The following is a 25,030-nucleotide window of genomic DNA, read 5'->3' on the forward strand; positions in this document are numbered from 1 at the left end:
ACCTCTGTGGTGATCAAGTAGAGCCTCTACATGTCAACAAAAGCACTGAGAACTTTGAAAGAGTACAGAAATTTTATTGCATGACAGAGTTATAAGGACAGTTATAAGGTGTGTGGACAGCTGTTACACTTTAATTCACCTGTCGAAGAAGAAGACCTTCACTGTAAAAAAATTAATCCTGTGTGTTACTCCCGGGTGGTCAGGGACTAACGTCAGTCCTGGTCCTGATACATCAGAAATCCAACCAATCCCTCACATGGCAACCACATATTTGTTTCACTAGTGCCCAGCAGCACAGCATTCTGCCTGAGCCGGACCACTGTGTCTGTGTGGGTGCCTGTACTTAGCATATACTGCATGTGTACTACTACAAAAAGGTACTTCACCAGAAGCTCCTGCAGTGTCATTTTCAGCAGGCTGCCTCCCACAACCCAAAGACATGCTAGAGACATTATCTGGATACTCTTGATCAGCTTCAGAGACAGGGCGGGGCAAATGGTTTCTCCCCAATGTGTGTTCTCATGTGTCTTTTGAGATTTCCATTTTTTGAATATTTCTTGCTGCAAATTGAGCAGGAGAATGGTTTCTCCCATGTGTGCGTTCTCATGTGAGATGCTAGATTTCCCTTTTGTGAAAATCTTTTTCCACAAACTGAGCAGGAGAATGGTTTCTCACCAGTGTGTGTTCTCATGTGTGATTTCAGATGTCCCTCTACAGAGAATCTTTTGCTACAAACTGAGCAGGGGAATGGTTTCTCCCCAGTATGTGTCCTCGTGTGTGTTTTCAGACGTTCCCTAACTGAGAAACTTTTGCCACACACTGAGCAGTGGAATGGTTTCTCTCCAGTATGCGTTCTAATGTGTGTTTTCAGTTGTTCCTTCTCTGAGAATCTTTTGCCACAATCAGAGCAAGGGAACGGTTTCTCCCCTGTGTGTGTTCTCATGTGTTTGTTCAGATGTCCCTTCGCTGAGAATCTTTTGCCACAGTGAGCAAGGGAACGGTTTCTCCCCTGTGTGTGTTCTCATGTGTTCTTTCAGAAGTCCCTTTACTGAGAATCTTTTGCCACAAACTGAGCACGGGAAAGGTTTCTCCCCTGTGTGTGTTCTCATGTGTGATTTCAAATGTCCCTTTACTGAGAATCTTTTGCCACAAACTGAGCAGGGGAATGGTTTCTCCCCACTGTGTGTTCTCATGTGTGTACCTAAACCACTTCTATAACTAAAACCTTTACTGCATGTTGAGCACCTAAAAGGACGCTCAACCTCACTGACTTCTGTCTCAGATTCAGAAGGACCAAAGGTCACGTTCGTGATGATCTCTGATTCTCTTTCAGTCTGTACTTTTTGATCTTTTGAGCTGCAATGAGTCCCTTCCTGTCCTGGGTTCAATTTCTGAAGCAAATTCCTCCTTGAGCCAAATGGTTCCTTGTGCTCAGAGGAGGCTGTGTTATCAGGTCTGACCCAATCATCCTCACTGACTTCAGTCTCAGCTTCAGAAGAGTCTGACATCTGGTCTTCAGTCTGGGGTTGTACAAGTGGATCTGGATCTACCTTGCTGGCTGGTTCTGGTTCTGGTCCTCCACTCTCTTCTCCATCAGCTTCTGTTTTCAGAGGATGAACTGGGCTGCTGCTCAGAGACTCTTCTTTCAAGTTCTCTTCAGTTAGACTCTGGTGAAGCTGTGGGAACTGAGGTTTCTCTTCGTCCCCTTCACTCTTCACAGGGACCAGAGTGAAGGGGAACGTGGTGATATCAGCCTCCTCCTGCCCTTGAAGCTGCGCTCCCTCCTCACTGGTCCAGAGCTCCTCCCACTCCTCTTTAATGTGGGGGGGCTCTGGGTCCTGCAGCTCAGGGGGAACCTCTTCTTTCATCACCAGCAGCTCCTCCACATCTGCAGGACACAAACAGCAACATCAGAATCTCTTCATTTGACTCTGAAACAGTGGAGCAACAGACAGAAACAGAAATCAACTCAATGAAAAGAGACATCCTGCTACTGACGACCAGTCAGCAAACTGGGAATAGAAGCGCTAGCTTCAGATGCTTGGATCAACGTTGTGTCGTTGTGTATGTTTTTGTCCGTTCATGATCACATCCACTAGTCGGAATGTTAATTTCTACAATGTGATCCTGCAGGAGAAAGAGAGTTAAATCACTAGAACCACAGGTGAGTGCTGGATCATTGTGACCTGTACTAAACATGTCAGCCCACCCAGCAACAACAGGAGACATCTGGGAAAAGAGCCAAGTACAGACAGACAGACAGACAGACAGACAGACAGACAGACAGACAGACAAACAGACAGACACACACACACACACACAGCCTGTTGTGTGCTGCATGTGCACAGAACTCTAAAGTAATGTATCACCTATGAAGTGTTACTCCATGTTACTTAGTAGGGGTGTGCCGAAAAAAAAAAAAAATCGATTCACATAAGAATCGCGATTCTAATTTCGTAAGATTCAGAATCGATGTAAAATGTTCCAAAATCGATTTTAAAAAATCAAAAATAAAACAAACGCGCTGGCTGTCCACGTCCTTTTTGTAGCTGCAGTTCTGTTCCAATGAAAATGCATTGTGTTCAACTGTATGATTTTTATTCTACAGAAGCACTTTACTTTGTTCCAACTTATTTTATAGCAGCTACTTAGAGTAGCAATTGTGGTCCACACACCGTTTTTGGAAAGGCCTTTTCCTTACAATGTAAAACTGAATAAATGTGAAAAGACACTTTCATCTCCCCATTGCTCTGTCTTGCAAAGCAGACTGGAGCAGATCATGAGGATCCTTTGCACACCTACAGATTGAAGCGGAAATCATTAAGAATAAAATCGTTTTGAATCGAAAATCGATTTTGAATCGAATCGTAGCCCCAAAAATCAGAATCGAATCGTGAGAGAGTCAAAGATTCCACCCCTGTTACTTAGTATTGGTGTTTCTCTTCCACACAAATACCCAAAAGCAGTAGCAATCCAGTGAACACGTTGGAGGGCCTGAGCAAGATGGCGGCGGCAGGGATGCATCCCAGAAACCTGACGCCGCCACCTACATGTTGATTAGGAAGCAGCCAAGATGGCACCCAGCAGGTCCTGAGCCTGGTGAAGTTTCACGGTTCTAAAAACACCAAATCACCATCAACTATTAAACACTTCCATGTTGTTCCACTCCTGCTCAGTCAGAACACAAGGACCCAGATTATGGACACAACAAGACCAGAGACACTTGCTGGCTAGCATTAGCGGGAGTACTGCCTCCCAGTGTCCTGGTCAGTGTGTGGGGTCCAGGGACGTCCTGGCCACTGGGAAAAGTGGGACAATTCTTGATGGCCGGTCCAGCCCAGGCCAGGTGGGCAGCGAACAAAATAATTTTTCAATAGGCCTGTATAGTTTCCATTATAGGAGGCACAGTGGTGCAGTGGTTCAACCTGTTGCCTCACAGCAAGGTTCTGGGTTCTAGCCCCGGCTCACGCACAGGATCTTTCTGTGTTGAGTCTGCATGTTCTCCCTGTTCCTACGTGAGTTCTCTCCAGGTTTTCTGGCTCTGCATTTGTATTCTACAGGTAGCTGAGTCAATGCCTATGATATCACTTGTTACTCTTAATGTGGTGAACTTTCTAAAACCTCTAATACTGTAATATTGTAGTAGTAACAGTGTGATGGCCTTTCATTTGGAAGTGGAAAGTCCTCTCATTGTTCTGTACTGTTGATGAATGGTTGATGGTCTTCAAGGTTCCTGTTCATGTTGGAGCACTGGAGGTCTGAACCAGTGAGACACTCAAAGAGCTGCATGAGTGACGTCACTTCAAGCTGGCAGAACGACTCCAGCCAGGGTCCTGCTGAGTGTTGTGATGCTCCGTGTTTAGCTGTCAAGCTAGCAGCTCTGGACTCACTGATCTGGACTGAAACTGCATTGAAATGAAACAACAGAGCTTCACTGGTGTCTGCAGGAGGTTTGCCTTTGGATTTTGTCCCCTAAATCGACTGTAACATTGGTTCATTCTGACGGGACTCATTTGGATATCATGTGACTTGCTGCAGGACACAGAGAGACTGCTGACACGTGTGTCCTGATGTGTCTGGTGGTCTTCAGCTGGCAGCAACCACCTTCAGCTGCTCCATAGCTTTCCTCATGTCTCTGATCCATGATGGTGGTAGAATGGAGCTCGATCATCAGAACAAGTCCCAACAACATTGTGCTGCCTGCTCTTTGACTTTTACTGACTTGTTGTTGTTGATTTGATCCACCATCTTTATCTGAGGGGGCACTGAGCAGGTCTGGGATCATGGATGGGATTGGACCACCTTTGCCTTCAGAAAAACAATCCAATCCTTCTTTCTGGCTCCTGAAGGTGGAGTTTGCCTCTGGGATTTTTCCACAAAATTTTCGAAGTTGAAAAAAAACCCCACAAATCCTGATGGACTCCCAACATTACCGGATTAAGAGTTGACAAAATGATCTGCAGGAGCAGAAAAATCTGCTGAAAAAGGTGCGTGATACAGTGTCAGCTTCCTCTCATCTCTCTGTCACACCGCTGTGTGTGTGTATGTTCTCGTGACATGCAGCACACACACACACACACACACACACACACACACACACACACACACACACACACACACACACACACACCCTCCCAACCCCACTGCCTCCATCAACATCAATCACTGCTTGGACCCTAACAAGCCAGGACGTAGCCCGTCAGGTTCCAGCACAGCTTTTTGCTGCGTTGGGTTGCACTCAGAATGACGTTTCTCTTTCTCTCTCTCTCCCTTCAGAAAGTAACAGATGAGCCACAAACTGAATGTGGACCAGATTTACTGCAGAAGCTGAAGAATCCACTGGAAAAGGCACCAATGAGAGGAAAGGTTCACCTCCTCTCTTTCCCTCCGTGCCCTGTCATTGATGCGTCTCAGCATCTTGGGAGAGTTCCCTCTCTGCTTTGTCACAGATCTGAACCCCCCATCATCACACCATGATCCATCAAAGAAAGAGGACTTTGGTCAACTTGGGCCATGAGAAGTCCAGAACAAATGACTTGGATATGGAGGTTTGTTAGAGTTTGCAAAGGGAAACAGGAGGCTGTTGTTGAGGAGTGGATTGGTGAGAAAGGAGAGTGGAGCTGTTCAGGTGCTCCAAACAAGAAGCTGAGAACAGGACAAGAAGACAAACAAGAGGTTTAAAACAACGCCAACCCTTCAGTTTGGTAAATATCAGCTACATTGAGAGCTCTTATAATTCTGACTTTATTTTGTAAGTTGATCTCAGAATTAGACCGTCCAGTTCAGATCATTTCTGTTGTTGGTTCTCAAGATCTGGATGGATGTTCTATGTCATTGATCTATTTTCTAGTGATCAGTTTTGGTTTTCAAGACTTGGTGAAGGGATTTCTCTTTAAGAACCTGGCCGACCCTTTTTAGTTTTGTTGCTATTGGCAACAGTGACGAGTGTTCTTGTTGGTTTGAATATATTTGATGCAGGCCATCCAATGAAGGCAGATGTCAAGACTTAGTTGTTGTCATCTGATGAGAGATATATTTTTAGTTTTCTTTTTCATTTGGCCCCGAGGGACTGCCACCTCCTCCTGGTCAGGGGTTTGGGGCCTCAGGGACCCTCAGAGTTCCACCAGCAGAAGCTAAAGCCCTGTTCAAACTACGCTACTTTTTGTTAGCGACAGGCCCTGCTGTTCACACCATCGACGCTCAATCAGGCTGCTGTTCACACTACAAGATTTGTTGGCGCACAGGAGTGTTCAGACTAAGGATTTTCCCCGTCAGGAGGCGTGGCCAACTGCACGGCTGACCAGGAAACTCTTGGGCGCAGCACACGCCCCTTTCATTGTAAACATGGAGGCGGAGCAGAACGCAGCCCTCCAGGTCCTTAGTGCGCTACCATGGAGCCAAAAATCCTGTGTCCAAGGATGTGGTGAACCCTTCATAGAATCCATGCCCCTCCTCATTGTTGTTGTTGGCTCTGCGTCACTCCCCCACTGCCAGAGCTCCCATGTCTGCTGTCATTGGCTGCAGCTCCGTTTACGTCACTGCCACAAGTCCTGATATCCAGCAGTGCTGGTGTCCACTTTTTGTCACCGACTTCACATGCGACCTCCCAGTCCACTGTCTTGGATCCGTTCACCCTCATTACTGTAGTGTGGTGGTCATTAATGCCTCAGCCTGATTGGGGGAGGGAAGTCACTGACGCCTAAAATCTTGGAGTGAACTGGGCTTTAGCCTTCATGTGGGACCAGGTTGGACCGGTCTGAGGGTGAAGGTCTGACAAAGTGCAATCCAATTACATGACAACAACAGTGATCCAGAGAACCACCTACCCCCCCTCCCCAACACCATCACACCCTTTCCCGCCTCAGTCGCCACCATGTGCCCCCTTACAAATGCCTGTCTAGAACCGGCCCTGCTGCAGCTCCACTTCCTGGGCTGAATGAGGGGCCCAGCAGGTCCCTGGGGGACTCACCTGCTCTGTCCAGCCTGACTCGGGGCTTCAGCACGGCATCGAGCAGCAACCTCTGCCGGCGGTTCTCCCGCTCGTACTCCGCCACGGTTTCCTCCAGCAGAGCCACGATCTGCTCCGCGGCCGCCGCCAGCCGCTCGGTGAGCAGCGCTCTCAGCACCGGGACTCCAGCCGCTGAGTCTCCTTCTCCCAGCTGCAGCAGGAAGTCTTCAGCGGCGGCGAGGATCCGCTCCTGGACCGACACCCGCAGCAGCTGCGCGGCGCACATGTTGAGGTTCTACCGGCGCCACTCAGCCTTCACGAGACAAAGACCGAGGCCGGGGGTTCACGGACTTCTCCTTCTTTCCTTGTTGTGTTCAAAGCTTCCCGCGTCTTCTTCTCGTTTTGTCAAGCGCGTATTGATGACGTATGTGGTGACGTCCGAAGCCTCGCCAGTCGGCAGTGACCACGTGACTGATTCAGGACCTGCTTCTCCGGCTTGGCGTGAGATTCTAAATCTAAAGCAGTGAAACGCCGTGGTTTCCTCCCTCTGGTTCGCGCGTCTGTTGGAGATTCTGTTCCAGAGGTGAACCAGCGAGGAAGAGCAGGTTTTCCTCGTCTGGGAACATCTGGAGTTGATTTCTCCTCATCAGCTCTGCTCCTACCGATGACTGTAGGAATTTTTCACCAGGTCATCATTAATCAATCAGAAGGACCCACAGAGTCTATATTGCGCCGTTCAAAATCTGAAGAGGACACCCTCTAGTCTAAAGTGATCCTTAAATGTGACAACAGTTGATAACAAACTACCAGAAGAGAAACCAGTCTGTTGCATATCAAAGTATTTGTAGCAGGGTCAGTGTGACTGTGAACCTTCATAGCCAGCATGAAGGAGCTGGTTTTATCTTTGGAGGGGAAATCCCACACACAGCTGCTCTCAGTTCCAAATGTGTGTGTCCTCACTCCTCCGTCCTCCTGCTGCCCTCAGAATACAGACACAATTCAACCTGGCAAGTTTGGAGCATAGAAGTGCTCCTGAAGAGATGTGTGTCAGCCCACAGCTGGCTGTTCTTACCTGGAACCTCAAGATGAAACTGCTTCCACAGATTGGAAATGAATCTGATGTTGACTTTTGGACAAATCACCTGTTCATCAGTTCATCATCACTTCCATCTATTTTCTACTGCTTATCTTGATATAGAAAGGAGTCTATCTGCTGTGTGACTGAGGCAGTTACTGTGAGCTGCTGCATGTCTCAGTGTGTGTGTGTGTGGGGGGGGGGCTGTGTGTGACTGGTCGGCTGCCAAGGATTATTGATGAGATCAATCATGATCAGCTCAGAGATCACGACACAGAAGAAAGAGACTTTTTGATTTTTGGGGGTTCAGTTTCTAAGTCAGACACATCATCACAATTTGAAGTTTTCCTCCAGTAAAAAACAAAACAACACAAAACCAAACAAAAACATGATTTGACTTTTGATGTCTACATTTTTTGGAAATTGTGAGTCCAACAAGCAGGAGGCTGTTTGAGCTTGGAAACTGTGAAGCATCACCAGTAACTGCTGGTTAATTTACAGTTGTTTCCTCCAAAAAGTTTAAAAATGAACTCAATGCTGAATCCCTCGTCGTCATCACTGAGCTGCAGAACTGGTCCATGCAGGAGGCTGAGCAGGTCTTCCTCTCTGGTCCAGTGTCTCAGCACAGGTCAGAGTAGAGAATTAAAACATGAACACAAATCTTTATCAGCTATTTACTGATATCAGTGACTACCTTCAAGTAAGAGTGTTAGTGAATGGACCCTTTTTAAAGTTTATGTTATAATGTTTGAAAAATGATGCTCACAAAAACACTATAAAAGTGTTTGTGGTAAAATGATTCCAGTAGATTTTATTGCCATTTTAAGAGTTCAAGCATATTTTGATGACATTGTTTGATATCATGACTCTCAGTTACTTTAGCAGGACCATCGTGACATGAAATTTTCCTCATCATCCCATATCGACCCTCAACCCCTCACACAGAACCAGAGCCCTCAACTGAATGAACCTTTAAAACTGAGAAGTTGGACAGGAAGCAGTATTTTGGTGGAACAAACCTTTAAAACTATAAATTAGAAAGTATTTTGGTGGAACGAACCTTTAAAACTATAAATTAGAAAGTATTTTGGTGGAACGAACCTTTAAAACTATAAATTAGAAAGTATTTTGGTGGATCTGGAATAAACCTTTTATACAGTAGTTAGAAACAAAAGGACAGGAAGTAGTATTTTTTGTGGAATAAACTTTTTATACTATAGTTAGAAAGGAGTATTTTGCTATAATTTAATTTGATAGGTGGCGCTGTCACCAAAAAACTAAGGTCCCAGAAATGTATTTTATCATCCAATTCAGTAGGTGGTGCTGTGGGGTCCTGGAACTGCAGCTCTCTGATGCTGCAGGAATCTCCTCTTGAAAAGCCTCACAGTTCAGAGTCATTCCAGAATCTAGGAGCAGAAACCAAAGTCTCCTACGACGAGGATGGGATTGGAACCCACGCCTGCAGAGCTCAATGGATCAGCAGTCCATCACCTTAACCACTCGGCCACTTCGTCTCCTGACCACCATGATGTGCTGCTTTCTCTGAGCCTTTCAAACAGCTGAACTCTTTGGAGCCCATTTGTCAGAAATGGACCCAGCAGGAGCCACTGAACACAACTCTGACATCATCAGGCTTCTTCCCAGCAGCTTGGTGCTCCAGAAGGAAGAATCCAGACCATCGCTACATCATCAGAGTGAACACCAGCTGATGTTTACCAGTTGAACAAGCCTTTGACTGCTAAATGACATCCAAGCTCAGATTCTCTTGTCCTGATAGAACAAGTCAATGTTGAAGAAGATGAGAGCACCAGTCTCTTTCATCCAATGCTGGAACAGCGTTAGACTGAAGGTCTGAAGTTCCCTGGTCTGGTCCAGGATTCAACAGGGGACCAGCATCAGCCAGCATTTAAATGTGGACAGCAGTGGAGGTGAAGCCCACATCAAGGAAACAAGCCTCCTATCACTGTCCTGTGCTGAGTTTCTTTATAAAATGTGAGACAACCTCAAGAGTTTCTGTTTCCTGTGTTGGATTTTGCTTCAGAGAATCAGAGCCAATCAAAAGCTTGCTGGTCTTGGATGCTGGTCATCAGGAGCAATGAGGGGCTCAGTGTCTTGCTCAAGGACACTTCAACATGGTCACCAGTTGAAGTGAGAACTGAACCTGCAACTCTGCTAGACGGCCACTCTGCCTCCAGGCCGTGCCCCCCGAACCCGAATCATCATGATGTTATTATTTGTTGCTTTAATTCACCAAATGTGTGACGTGGTGAGTTTGTCAGGAGTTTAAAGACCAAAGTTGTTAACACACAAGAGAAGTAAACCTGTCAAAGCTGCTTCATTTGATGAATGAAACTGAGAAACTGATAGAAGAGCAACAAAGAAAATGGAGTCAAAAGGTCGTCTTCTTCACTGCTCAGTCAAAACACTGACACACACACACACACAAATAGTTTGTCTTTGAGAGAGGTCAAAAATATTTGACTGTGCCGACATGAAGATGAATTGTTGAATTTCAGTCTCCTACAAATGTGTCTGAATGTGGTTGTTGTGGTTGAGTGGTGAAGGCAATGGACTAGAAATCCATTGGGGTCTCCCTGCTCAGGTTGGAGTCCTGACAACGTTAAACTGTTGAAAATTTAAATTTGACCCATTTTGCCACCACACTGTCCTTCATCACAGCATTTAACATCAGGACTGCTCCCAGATCAGATCCATGACCTCATCCCTGCACCAGAGTACAGGGGATGAGCAAGAGATCAATGCTTAGAACACAGAGATCAAAGACAGAATTCAGAGATCAAAGACAAAGAAGCCAGAAGCCAATATCTCAGAGACAACGGGAAGAGCTTTGCTGTGCCATGATTGGAAGCATCTGAAGCCACTGAATAGAATGGAGTGTGGGCTTTCCTTACTTGGGAGCTGAAGCACTGGTGTTTTGAACTCCCTTAGACAACTCTCAACACTGACACATCATCTTTGTTTGAGATCTTAGGAACCTCCTCTAACTCCTTTGATGACTATCATCTCAGCTAACCCATAGCATCCTTCTAATCTCTGCCATACCATTTGGGGGGGGGGGGGGGTTCAGGTCACTAGTGGAGTTGCCTTCCAGGCCAAGTAGTTCAAACTTTAATAATCCAGAGGGAGTCTGACTGATCAAACAGGGGGGCGTTCTGGAGCTCAGCATGGCAATGAAAAATTGGCAGATCCTCCTGTGAGTCCCCAGCTGTGTTGAAATTCTCACCAAAAATTGGAGTTTCCAAACAAAGTTTACGACGCACTAAAGGCTTTGTGTGACTTGGTAATATTGTTTGTAAAAATGACAGTCCTTTACTAAGCTTTTCACAAAAGATTTCCTCTTTTCTTGCAGTTCCTAACAAGCAAGCAGTGGATGAGGCTGTGGTCGACATGCAGCCACCGGCCACTGTTGAAAATGAGGCATTGAGGAGTTCCTGAAGCTCATTGCACCCTTGAATGTTCTAGCAAGCAGGAAGGTTGTTGAAGAAATGTGAGGTTTGGATGAATTCATGAGTCCTGTCATGATATATGATATGATATGATATGATATGATATGATATGCTATGCTATTATTCATTGTCTTCTGCTTATTATTATATATATTATCTTTCGATTAAGGTTCACAGGGGGCTGGATCCTATCCCAGCATCTACTGGCGAGAGGTGGGGTTCACCCTGGACAGGTCACCAGTCCATCACAGGACCAACACATAGAGACAGACAACCATTCACTCTCACAGTCACACCCAGGGCTGGACTGGCCATCTGGCATACCGGGCAATGCCCGGTGGGCCGATGCACATCTTTGGGCCGGCCCATAACTGTCATAATTTTTTTTTTTAAGTGCATAGTTTTTAATCGACCGTAACGGTATCGGAGACGCAAAACGCGGCCCATTGGTTGATTTTCTTGAAGGACATTGGGCTAGTCCAATGAAATCTCTCAGCTCTTGTCTCTGTGCTTCACTGCCTTGTGTTTCCTGCACTCTATTTTAAGTGAATATATGTATAAATTTAACTACAGTTTAAGCAAATATATATGTATGGCTTAATCTACAGTTAAAGCAAATATATGAATAAATGTATCTACATTTCCCCCTGTTGAGCACAATTAAGTGCTCACTTTTTCAGCTGGATAAATTTATAGCTGATCATCCAATTGTGGGGTCTCATCAGTGTACTCATCTACCCAGACGAGCTCAGGTCCATCCTCATCCAGGGGAGGCGCTGAGGGTTCAGTGGTGGACAGCATCTGGTATGCTGGCGGAGGCCCATTCTGCATATTAACTTTCTTCTTCACTGCTGCTGAAATCACACGCTCACGCATAGATCTGATTAGTGGGATACAACAACAACCAACAATAATCAATAATGCAAATGCAACCAAGATGCCAGAGAGAACACTCGTAATCATTCCTGACCATTTGCCCAACATATTTTCAAGCCAGCCTCTGAATGGATCATCAATTCCTGAATGTTCCTTTAATTCTATCGACAACGCCCTCAGTCTATCTAATGCTCTGGTCACTGATCCGTCTGGGTTTCAGGTCGGTCATGTTGGTCTCTGTTGTCATCATTTGGTATGTCTGGGAATACCCTGCTGCTTGCTTTGCAGCCATATCTGCAGCTTGATTTCCCTTAGCCACCATAGTTCTGCTTGTATCATGTCCCTTGCACTTCACTACTGCAGCCGTTTCCGGGAGCATGAGTGCTTCCTCTAATTCTCTCATCATGGTCTCATATCTGATTGGTGTGCCTGTGGAGGTGCAGTAGCCTCCTCTTTCCATTCTGGGAGTTGCACATGTGTTGCGTTAACCGCATATGCTGAGTCCGTGTATATGTTCACTCTCTGTCCCTTCCCTAATTTGCATGCCTCAGTGAGTCCCACAATTTCTGCCTTCTGTGCTGAGGGGCCGTCTATCACTTGCCCTGTTGCTAGGGTTTCATAAGTTCCATCTGCAGATAGTTTCACTACCGCCCATGCTGCGGAGAGTGAACCATCCTGTTTTCTAAAACAACATCCATCAGAAAACAATGTGCATGTGGCGTCATGATTAGGTGTTGCCGTCAGGTCCTCTCTCAGTTTCGAGTCTTGTATGGCTCTCGGGCACACTCGTGCGGTTCCCCTTCTGTCATGTGATCTGCCATATTTAGCCCCTCGTGGGTGTAAGTCAAATTAGGTGCCAACAGAGCTTTCTCTATTCTGGACTGTGTTGTTCCTGTCAGAGTGAATGCCTCAGAGGATACCAACCCCACAACTCCATGAGAGGTCAAGATTGTACATGGGTGTCCTGCTATGAGATGTTCACTTTTGTGTAGTAATTTAGCCAATCCTGCTGCGTATCTTACGCAAGGTGGTTGTTTGGTTTCGACTGTGTCTAATGCTACACTCAAATACTTTAACACAGCTCGCCTACCACCCCCTGTTTTCTGGAAAAGAACACCATTCGTGGTGTTGCCTTTTTCAGAAACATCAAGGTAAAAAGTCTGAGAGTAATTTGGTGCTGTAAGAGCGGCTGCTGTTTCTAGTTCTTGTTTCACTTGAACAAATGAGTCCTCTGCTTCTGGTGTCCACACCAAGGGATTAAATCTGTTCTTCAGTCCTTGTTTATAATTAATCGGCGAAGCGGGGTTGTCTTGTGGGTGTAGTCACTAATATGATGACGGCTGTAGCCTGTAAGGCCCAGAAATGACATCATGTCACGAACTGTTTGAAGCTTGGGATATCTCAGAATGGTGTTATGATGCTCTGCAGAAATGGAAGTGGCGTTACCGGCGACTAGCCTTCCCAAAAATGTTACTTGGGAGTGCGCACATTGTAATTTGGATTTTGACGCTTTAAAGTTCCCGAAGGCTAGGGATTTCAGGCATGCCTGGGTGGCGTGTAGACACTCAGATTCAGTGGGTGTGGCAATGAGAAGATCGTCTACATACTGTAATAACATGCAACCTGGCGGGAGGTGGAGGGTTTCAGATAAATGTTCATGTAGCGCACGATTGAACAGGCCAGGTGAGAGAGAGAGAATCCCTGAGGTAGAACTGTGTACTGATATCTGTGTCCGTTCCACGTGAATGCAAAGTACTTGTGCAGTTCAACTGGCAGAGGTATTGAAAAGAATGCGTTTGCTAGATCAATCACTGTGAAAAAGTGTTGTGTTGGAGATAGTTGAGACAGGGCAGTGTGCGGATTTGGAACCGGGATAGGAGGCGTGATTACACGTGCATTATCAGCTCTCAAGTCATGAGCCATTCTCCAATCTCCGTTGGGTTTCCCTACAGGTAGAATAGGAGTGTTCCAAGTAGAGGTGGAAGCCTCCAGAACACCTGTTTGTTCAAGGTACTTGATAATCTGAGTGATGGGCCCGACAGCACCGGGCTTAGGTGGATATTGTGATATCCAAACGGGCGGTCCGGGTGACACTTCAAATGTTACTGGTGTTTCAGGGTCACAGTGTCCTACATCTGTTTTTCCTTCTGACCACACCGAAGGTGATATGGTACTGAGGAGTTCTGTAGTCATGTCACTATCTGAATTTTCACGTCCATGTTGTCTTGTCAACTCACACTGTTGCAACACCGATGGGGTCACAGTGTGATGAGTGATGCGATAAGTCTCTAGGGAGGCTGAATATGTTAAGCCTTCCACCTGCGTCTGTTTCCAGTCGGTCGCTAAATGGGCCGCTTTGGTCATTGGTCCGAGATCCTGAGCATCCACTCTAACTCCCACCAACAGTGAGATAAGTGGGACTGAGGTATCTCCAAACCATTCATCTTGTTCGGGGGTCAACATCACATGGGCTGTCACTCCTGTTTTATTTACATATATACAATCTGACTGCAGCATCCAGTGTGAACCATTCACTTGACCAAACGCCTCTTCATATACCTCATTAGTCTGATATCGATCATAGAGGAGAGTACAATGATACGGATCAGTAGGAGGATCATAGGGGTGCATGGAGTTAATCCATGGGCGGCATTGATGGAAAAGAGTCATCAGACTTTGGGGACCAGGTTCATCTAGACACAGTTCCGCCCAGTAGATGGTAGCGTTCACATTCTCTTTAACTTCAGGTTCATGCATCAACCATTGTCCAGTCACTGAGGAGGTCAGCACCGAGTTGGTAGGTGTCATCTTTATTCCATCAGTGAAAGATATTTCCAGTCCCGTTTCACCACACAAAATAGAAGCATTGCATTTAGTCAACAAGTCTCTTCCCATCAGGGGAATAGGACAGGATGGAGAGTACACAAACCGATGCTGCAAAGTTTGTTCACTGACTGCTGTTAGGAGGGGGTGGGTAAATGGGATGACAGTTGGCTGTCCATTAAAACCCTCTAGTTCCACTTTTCTGTCAGAGATAAGAGCTTCTGGGAGGCTGTGATTTATAGTAGAATATTTTGCTCCTGTGTCCACCAGCATGTCAACAGCTACTCCCTCTACTCTCACTCTTAACAGGAGGTCAGCCAATCCCCCTGCTGTTGGAACTGGGCACCCCTATTGTGGCGGCAGGTACCAGTCCTCCCTTTCCCACTGAGGCATCTGGTATTGTTGTGGAGTCAGGTGTTGTTGTGGTGCCTGATGGTCCTGTGGTGGTCCTCCCTGACCACGCCCACGTCCCCTCTGGAATGGAGGTTTGTTAGGACAGTGTCGTGCCCAATGATCTAGTGCCCCGCAGACATAACATCCCTCCCCCTGCGGCGGCCCCTGGTTACCGTTCCCACCTCCCCGACCACTGCCTCCTCCTCTCTGTTGAGAGTAACCACGCCCTCTGCCTCCTCCTCGTTGGAGAGGGGCCTGATAGTACTGAGGCTGGGGTCCAGGTGGAGCCCACTGGTACTGCAGTGGATAGTACGGTAAGGCTGGTACCACAGGTGCAGGCATTACTGGTGCCGGTGGTGCAGGTGCGGCCTGCTGTTGCACCATCTGTTTCTCTGCTTTGGCAGATTTCTTAGCACCGGTTGCTTGTTCTCTAGCTTGTGCTAGTTGGAGTTTAGTCAGTTGCATCTTCAAGTCCTCTAATTCTTTATTAGATTTAGCTAAGTCGCTGTCTTCCTGTCTGAGTCTGTGAGTAAACACTCTGCACCACTGTGCCAAGTTATCTCCACTGCAATGAGGATCATTTTCCATCTCACTGCGCACCTCCTGTGACACTCCTGTTAACAGAGCCATTTTAAACTGAGTGGCTGCTAGTGGGGAATGATTTGGTCTTTCACCTGTTCTGTTCTCCCACTCATCCTCGCATCTGTTTATGAAGGAGGAGGGAGACTCACCAGGCTGTCTGGAAAACACCGTGAGAGGGGCTTTGCATGAGGGTGGAAACGCCCTTCTCAGCGCATTTCCCCACACTCTCGCTATTTGTGTGTAAGGCATGTTATCAGGTGCACCGTTAGTGTCAGCTTCTGTGTCGATGTCTAGTACACGCGATACTGAAGTAGACGCTCCTACCAGGGCTCTCATGTCCCCTATGGAGAGTGTAGTCCCCGCTGTCAGGGAGTGTAACTTTGTCAGCCAGGGTCCTGCACCCTCATCCCATAAACTGGGGAGGCGTCTAACCAACATGTCTCTGTCAGCGAGTGGACACGGCTTGTATATCACTTCCCCACCCCCCGGTTGTTGTATCAGCGGCATAGCGAACGTCGTTGTTTTGCTACTCCCGCCTGTAGATTTACTGCGTGTGTGATCAGACACAGGGCTAGCAGAACGGCTTCCTGGTCTACTGGGTGCTCTACTGGGTGGACGGCTTTTTTGTGTTGGCTCGTCATCATCAGAGTCTTCGCGCTCAAACACAATGTCACATTTCAGTTTTCCTGGCATAGACTTGTGATCTTTATCACGTGGTTTTGGTGTCAGTGGAGGTCTATCAGGTAACATCTCTCTGGGATCCCATCCTCTGGAGTGAGGCGAGTGATATTCTACTCCTGTTCTTGTCCGTAGTTTTCTGACTGACATCCATCTTTCATCAGTACTGGGCTTTGCACACTTTTTAGGGGGCTCAGGTCTCAGTAGGGGGTTTACAAACAGTCTGGGTTCTGCTGTAGATCTGCTTTTCTTCTTCGTAGGGGCGGGTTTGTCAGCTGCGTCATGGTCAGTTTTGTCCTTCTGTGGTTTGTCACCATTATTCTCTAGTAGTCCACCACCATATTCTTCTTCTGTGTCTCTATATGCTTGCTCATCTCTCTCTCTCTTCTCCCTGTCCTCTCTACTTTCTCTGTTTCCACCTTCATTTCTCAGTCTCTCTTCTTCTAGTCTCCTTCTAGCTTCTTCTAACTGCTCTCTCACATCATTGTATTCTGACTGTCCCTGTCCACCGGAGGCCTCATCCTCCTCTTCCTCAAACTCCACCTGTACATCTCCCTTCACCGAGATAACAGGCATCTGCAACACTGCCGCAGGCGCTGGAGGTGCCGATGGACCTGAGTACGGAGGAGGTTTCTCCTGCGTCCCTTTCAGCGTCTGTATGTGACACCTGGTTCCAGCTGCCATGGCCATCAAATGCAACATTGCTCTCCACTCGTCTTTCTTCTGACCTGCTTTAGCATGCTTCTTCCGGCTCAATCTGCCGGGTTTCACTTTGTCATGATCCATCACTTCATCATACACCGCCTTCTCATCCACACACAATCTGTCCCTGATACACTGGAGTCCACCGACTCCCCACCACTTCTGTCCTTTACATTGTTTCGTGTATTCATCAATGTTCTGTCTCAATGTTTTCTTTCCCTTGTCATCACCACAATAGCCAGATATCGCCTGCGATATTAGGCCTTTCCACCACACCTCCCACTGTTCACAGTTAAGTTTATCATTGTTTGCCATGGTCTTTCACAATTAGAATCACACAACACAGTTCAAATGTGGCCACACACACTTCTAGAGGTGTCAGTGGATCTTGTCCTCCTCAGTTATTTTTCCTCATATGCTTCTACACTATCCCAAGATAGTGCGATGAGGAAACATAGGTCTGAGAATTTTACTGACTCCTCACCAATCCCAAAATTCCCACAGACCCCAGAGACACACAGACTGGGTAAGTAATTTTAATCAGAGAGGTTGCAGTTTTCCCAACAAGCTTCTACCACTCGATTTCACTGAGGGGCGGATGATACTCACTGCAACAGTCTCATTACTTATTCTTCCCACTTCGTCTGTTTTGGATGCCTCAGAAACCACCTACACAAATCCCCGTGCCCGTATATATATATATATATATATATTTTTTTTTTGGACGTCTTTTACTTCTGTTATTCTTCTGTGACTTCTTTATGAGTTATTAACTCAATGGACTCCGACACTTAAGCCTGCCAAGCCCGTAGCGCCAATTTACCGCTGTCCAATTCAAATATTCGGGGGACTCTATTGCCCCGGGCCTTGCACCCACTAGCGCCGTTTATGTCACTATATTGGACCCTCACTCCAGTATTTTAAATCGGACCCTCTCTCTGATTAATTCAAAGACGAACCCTCTCTTCGATCTTTGATCATTTCTTTTCTGTTAATCTTTGATGTGTCCAATTCACTATGAATGACTGTGGTCTTCACAATTCTCTTAATTTGGATTGTCCAATGGCAGTACTTCGATTCAACAGGTGACTGCTTACCTTATTTCACGTGGCGCGCCAGAGAATTGAGAAGTCCAAAGTCACTCGAGGTGGTCCTCAATCGACCGAGTTACCGATGTCCTTCCTTCATATCAAGTCAGGGTCACCAAGGTTCTCTGTAGGAATTTTTCAACAAGTCATCATTAATCAATCAGGACCCACAGAGTCTATATTGTGCTGTTCCAAATCTGGAGAGGACACCTTCCAGTTGGTTCAAAAGAATTTATTCAGATTAACAGGAAAGAATAAAGAGCTCTGGAGATCGTTTCCCTATCCTGGAGTCAGCATACGCAGATGCGTCGTCCCTGGCGTTGGGGCAAGAAGTCCAACGATCTAACTATCTTCTCCAGTTTTATGTGTTACAGGGAGGTGCTTATGTGATCGCTTCTGCGTGCAAGTGTGTATTTTTGATCTTTGTGTTCTTTTGCAGAATCTTCTGTCTGACCACGTGCCAGCACCATCTGTTCCCATCGTAGACTTCTTGTTGCATCTGTGAAGATCAAAACCTCTCTTTTTCCCTGATCCACCACCTTGCTCTTATCTACTTCTGACTCCCACTACTTCATCCCACCGTAGAAATTCTTGTGGACTCTGTTCTGACTTAGTTAGCTTGAGGGAGTGATGCTAGCCATGAGCTACACTCCTGCTAGTCCCTGTTGTGACCTTTTCACCTGTGTCCACTCTGATACAGTCTGGTCTGTGCTTCACTGCCTTGTGTTTCCTGCACTCTAGTTTAAGTAAATGTATGTATAAATTTAACTACAGTTGAAGCAAATATATATGGATGGATTAATCTACAGTTAAAGCAAATATATGAATAAATTTATCTACAGTATATATACTTTATATATATATAAAAATATATATATACACACATATGTATATATATGTGTGTGTGTGTGTGTGTGTGTGTGTAAAATAACTTTAGAAACTAAGTATAGCAGTAACAGTTTCTTTTACCAGCACAAACGGCTGAGACAAATTTCTCGAGAGATTTGGATGTGGGTGAGGGCTGCGTGACGTCAAGGGTCAGAAAATGTATTTCTGAATGACTTAAAGCAGGTTTCAATAATTCTAAGTTCCATGTTCGGGTGTTGTTCTAACACCTGCAATGCAGCTCAGGGGGCGGGGCTATTTCACCAGCGAGACGCGGGAACTCTGGGCTGAGTTCCACTTTACGTCTTGTGCAGTTTTCTTTGATTCATGTTGTCCAGAGGGAAACTCAGTGCCTGGAATATTCGTTTAAAAAATGAAAAAAACTAATTATATTCAAGTGTACAGGTTCTAAAACTTTATATAGGCCGCGTATGAAGCCTTAAGTTGCTCGTAAAGCGATTGATAAAGGTAACAGAAGCTGGTAGATTTAGCTGAAGTTAATGCTAATGCTACCTACTAGTCTTGCTAGTTTATTCACGTTCATGACAGGTCAGTCAAGGTGCCTATGTTTCTTTTCCTGTCCTGCATCGAACATGGAGGCGAGTGTCGTCTCCTTCAGTGTAACTTGGATGTAAATCTGCTCATTACCTAAGATTCTAAAGGAACGCTGGTCACTTTTACACTAAAATAGAGGGGGGGGGGGTTGTCCAGTCTTCTGTTAGTAAATATGGTGTCTGTTCACACGCTTGTTGTTCATGTAGACCATGAGGGACACGTGACTTCATGAGAAAAAGCTTCATCAACTCAATGTCACTGGTGTGTTGTGGGTGTGGTACCGGGACTGTAACAGCAGGTGGCAGTAGCAGGGGGACTCTTCACCTGAATATTCTGAGTACAGCCTGTGTAGGAGTTGATGGAGGAGCATATAGAGCGAGGTGAACAACGTCACTGCTCCGGTCCGCTCCCTCCCTCTGGGAGCACCGCACTCGTCCCTGCACGAGTTACAGCAGGAGGAGAGACGACATAGTTCAGATAGAAGAAGAGCTGCTATGTTGATGAAGAGGGAGGGAAAGAGTCTGCTCTAAAGCTTGAATCATATCAGTGTGTTCATCCAATTGTTGGTGTCTTCGTTTATTGATGGAGGTCACGCGTCGTATCCCTCCGTGGAGCCCCTATGTTGTACAGACGGACAGCAGCTGTGAAGGGCAGAGAGGTAGTAGAGATGTTGGCTGTTCAGAACAGGTGAACAGTGCTGCATCCCACTACATGGATCCATATCTACAGCATTGAACATATCAATATGACACGATCAATAACAATGACATCCATATTCAAAAATAAGCAGTACCCTAAGCCAACAGAAACCAAGATGAACCAAGAACTCCAACTCTTGTCTATACATGAGTCATGACAGCAGTTGGTCAAGAGCAACATTTTAGCTTTCATTTACTTTGCAAAGAAGTGCACAGAAGACATGAAAACAAAATAGAGCTTCAGTCAGAAAGGACAGGTGGTGGTGAGAATGTGTTCCTGGGAGGTCACTGGGAAATGCGACCAAAATAATCATTCCTCTCAGAGTCCATTTTGTGACATTTTTCCTTGATTATAATCTTCCCACTCCTTTCATGGCAATTGAGTTGTTAAATGAATAGCAGACCAAAGTTATTGTTGTGTTTATGTTCAACTGCTATCATTATTATCTTTATTTTTGTAATGTTTTATTATATTGTCATTGACGTGATCAAAGTAAATATCTACCAAACCAAATCTGCTGGCTACTTGACATTTAGCTGACAGTGGAGATGAACAGAGTTTCCTCTTCATCCATCAGGTCCAGTTTAGGGTGGCACCACGTTGCTGAAAGTGAAGGACCAGAGCTCTAAGGAGTCCATCAAAGTGCAGTCAGGATTTTGGAGTTCTTCAGTGAAGGCGAGCAGCCATTTTGTGTATAAAATACTATCACAACATATCAGCACAAGGTTTGGTGGAACTTAACCATTTGAGGACATGTTGTGTTCTTTTGGGATGTGGGGGTGAATGGCCTTTATTATTTTGTTTAATTTGTGCTTTTCTTTTCCTGAGTTCATAGTTCATTATCATCTTTAGTCAGTAGAGGGCAGTATGCACCTCATTGTTCTTTAGTTTGATAGGTCAAATTAATCTGACCTTGTCTGCTGCCTCTTGCGTGTTTCAACTTGAATGAGAAAGGTTTTTCTTGTCCACTAATGTTGGTAATGGACAAGATGCTCATTCATGATGGAACTGAACAAGTTACTGCAACGTTACGGTTGGCATTCATTTGGGGGATTAAAAAGCGCTTCAGCAGTTCTTCACTTCGTCCATTTTCAACTTCGAAGTTGTTGGATGATTTCTTCCTGTCGCTAAAAACAAACAAGTTGGCGAATCCCAGTGCAGCTGACATTTTTGATGAGAGCGACGCCGCAGTGGAGGAGGCCGTCCTCCTCGAGTTCCTAGGGGCCAGTCCAGACGTAGGTGACGAAGGCCAGAGACCTCATGACGCTTCGCTGTCAACAAACAGCCAGAAACACATTTTCACTGATTCAGCTCAACTTGACATTTTATTGACACATGGATAGAGTTTGGTCCCATTTCTGGAACATGTTCACTTATTAAGTACAGGTCACTGCAAAGAATGACAATGAAACCTAAATGATTTCAACAACTTTGGGGGGAAATAATAAAATGGACGCAGCCATCAAACCCGAGTGCCACAGTCGTGGTCTGCTTCTAGATTTTTCTCCTTCGGATCATTCAACTCCACCTCCACTCACACAAATCCGATCCTCACTGGGGAAACTGGAGATGATGTCAGCAGCTGTACATTCTAGAACTTTGGGGTTTTGCTTTACATGACCGAGTACTGAACAGTTACCTCTGAAAAACTTGGACTAGTCAATATTGTCATGTTGGGTTGGATATCCGCGTCACTGTCTTATGTAACGCCATGTCATGTCATGCCGTGGTGTCATGATTCATATTTTCAAGTCTGCTACAGTGATCAACTTGGTCATCGAAGCAGATATGAAAATGCAAAATAACGGTCATTCCAACCATCAAACGATGAAAATGCCAGTTTGACGATGACTTGGACTCACAGGATGTGAGACAAATTCAAAACTAGTAAACCTTCTTCTTTATCAAGTGTTTATTGTCTCACTGTGTTGTCCTTTGTATTTTTGTTGAACTTCACCAGGAGGACTTCTATGATGGGAAAAGGGAGCTGAATATTTCTGTTCTATCAGACAAAGTCCAGGAGTGCAGTAAAACAGCCGGTCAAGGACCAGAGATCAGCAGCCATGTTGCCTCAGCAGCTTGAAGGTGACTCTTGTAGGGAGACCATTTCATTTCCTGTTCACTCTCCTGATGAGGCTGCTGTGTTTCCAAAGATCAAGTTAGGAAGCAGCAAAATGCACCGAGTGACCTCAAGTTAACTTTAGAGTGAAGGAGCGGAGCTCTGGTTCCGCTGGTGTCAGCCCGGTCCACTGTTGTGGGTTTCTGTCTCTTCTCTCCAACATTGTAGACCAGCAAAAGCAAGTGAAGAGCAAAAACAGGTTTCTATCAGGTCGTCTCTCTAAATGCTGCACGTCTGTGCTGATCAACATCTCATGATTGAGGTTTGTCTCCACCGGCCTCCCCCCTCCTCTGTCGCTTGCAGCCTCTGACTCTCACTCTCACCCAGCCTCTCCCCTTCCTCCTGCTTCTACGACTGAACAAAGATTTGTAGATTTGACACAAAAATACAAGCCTGTGGTGCAACGCTGCTTCTCACACAGAAATACATGGAAACAGTTGGCCCTAAATCTGCTGGTCTGACCAACACATTCACTTCCAGGGTTCTTTTAACAGGCCTGAAAAACACCAGTTCAGTTTCCCTGCTTTGAAATATGTGGTGACAATGTCTCAACATGACCAAGTTAAAGGTTGAAGTACTGCAGTTACTACAAGATAAGAAGTACCTGGATGATGAACACTCTTCAAGACATTCAAGCAAGTCCAGTTGCTTTTATCCATCCATCCACCCATTTTCTCCCTCTTCTCCTGTTCAGGGTGGTGGGGGTGGAGCCTATCCCAGCAGCCTTCCCCCTGGACAGGTCACCAGTCCATGGCAGGGCCAACACGTAGAGACAGACAACCTTTGGCTCTCCCAGCCACGCCTACGGTCAATTTAGAGTCTGGATTAACCTGGTCCCTCTTGATGTCTTTGGACTGTGGGAGGAAGCCGGAGTACCAGAGAGAACCCAGCAGGAACAGGGAGAACATGGAGACTCACCCAGAAAGACCCTGTTCTCCAGCCGGGGCTCCACCCACAACCTTCTTGCTGTGAGGGGACAGTGCTGACCACTGCTCCACTGTGCTGCCGTGAGAAACTCAATGATAAAACCAATTAATCAATCTTCATAACTTGACTATTATGAATTGGTTCCACAGCTCCCAGTAGGCTTTTACTGGGTTGCTACTAGTTCCACCCTTGCTTTTATCCTTCAAACACAAATCTGATCCAGGATCTGTGAGCTGACCTCAAAACTATCATTCAAAGTGAACATGAGGGTTGCTTTTTTCCTGTATGTTCTTTTTATGATTTGTCTGGCAGGTTTGTTATGAACACTCCAGCAATTTTTGCCAGTATTTTGACCAAAAATCTTTTCTCGTATTTCCTTCAAAAACAAGGTGAAAAGTCATGAGCGACTCTTCTAGAAACTCACTAAAATTAGAAGGAACCACAGCAAGGAAATCACCAGGAAGTCAGTAAAAGAGTATGTTTTAATAAATGTATTAAAAAGTCAGAGATTCTGTCAGATTTTCCTTTTATTTAAACGCTGTCTGTCGTCTGTCTGTCTGTCCTCTGACTTTTACCAGTGTTTGTATTCAAGTGAAACTCAGCTAATTTATCTGAGGACTTCGAAATCCTCTCTCTTTTGTAAAAGGCAGTTAACATGAAAGATGTTAAGTCGGTCAGGCTTGTTTTATGAAGTATGTGATGTTTTATGTGAGGGAACAGGAGATGTGGTCCTGACAATCTGATCCATCTGCAGCAGTGGAGCAGAGGAAGCTGCTCATCTGATCAGAAGATGATGAGTGTAGCAACTCTGGTCTGGATGACGTGTCCGACCCTCAGCTTTATCTTTGTATCACCTCAGCACATCAGGAGCCGTTGACACGGACATGAAAAGCTGCACTTAAGAGTCCTGATGAGGAAATAAGAGTGAAGAAACTAGTAGCAGACGTCCAGAGGAGCTCGACACTGGACATGGATGGCAGGGTGCTGCTGGTGCTGCTGGTGCTGCTGGTGCTGTGGAGCTCAGGTAGGCTTCCTGTTGGAGGTGTTGTTCATCTGCATGGTTCAGATAGACGTGTGTTTGAAACGGCTCAAATCAACTGGCTCATGTCCTGGAGGCAGCAGCTGGATTTCTGGACTCCAGTCGGCCCTAAAGTGGTCTGATGCTCTGTGTTCCGTTTGTAAAGAAGTCCAATAAATGGACTGTTCTCCTGTTCCAGTGTGCTGGTAGAACCACAGTTGTTCAATCAAACGAGGTGACTGAGCTGCTGCTAAACCCAGAGAGTGTCGGGCCACCCCAGTCTAACCAGTGTCACCTGAGTTTCAGATCCACTTTAAAAATGTTCTTTTATTTTGACATCAAGCAGGTGAGATGAGGTAACAGTGAGAAAAGACCGAGTGTCAACAACTGAACCAGGAAATAAGACACGAGAATCAAAGAAACAGTGAAACAGAAAGGAACGTTTGGTTTGATTTTGGGTTCCTGAGATGTTTGATCCACCACTCCTTGTGGTTTTTGTGTATCAAAAAAGAAGAGTTCTTAACCTCCTGACATGTTATTGTTGGATTCATGACAGGGGTCATGTTTAGTTTTATTCAACTATTTATTTAATACATTTCAGTGTTCAAATGACATTTCATTTTCGTTTGTACCTTTGTCTTTGTTTGGAATGAAAAGGCATTTGGAATGTTACTGTACTATCACATGGAGCCTGA

At 45.7% G+C, this 25,030-nt stretch overlaps 1 pseudogene; it reads right to left on the reverse strand.

The window, feature by feature from the left end:
• Positions 1–475: 475 nt before the first annotated feature.
• LOC147272352 (uncharacterized) lies at positions 476–17,026 on the reverse strand (annotated as a pseudogene).
• Positions 17,027–25,030: the final 8,004 nt, after the last annotated feature.

The sequence above is a fragment of the Aulostomus chinensis genome, chromosome 1 (assembly GCF_037954235.1).
Source record: "Aulostomus chinensis isolate RoL2024-O1b breed Wild chromosome 1, RoL_Achi_v1.0, whole genome shotgun sequence".
NCBI classification, from domain to species: Eukaryota; Metazoa; Chordata; class Actinopteri; order Syngnathiformes; family Aulostomidae; genus Aulostomus; species Aulostomus chinensis.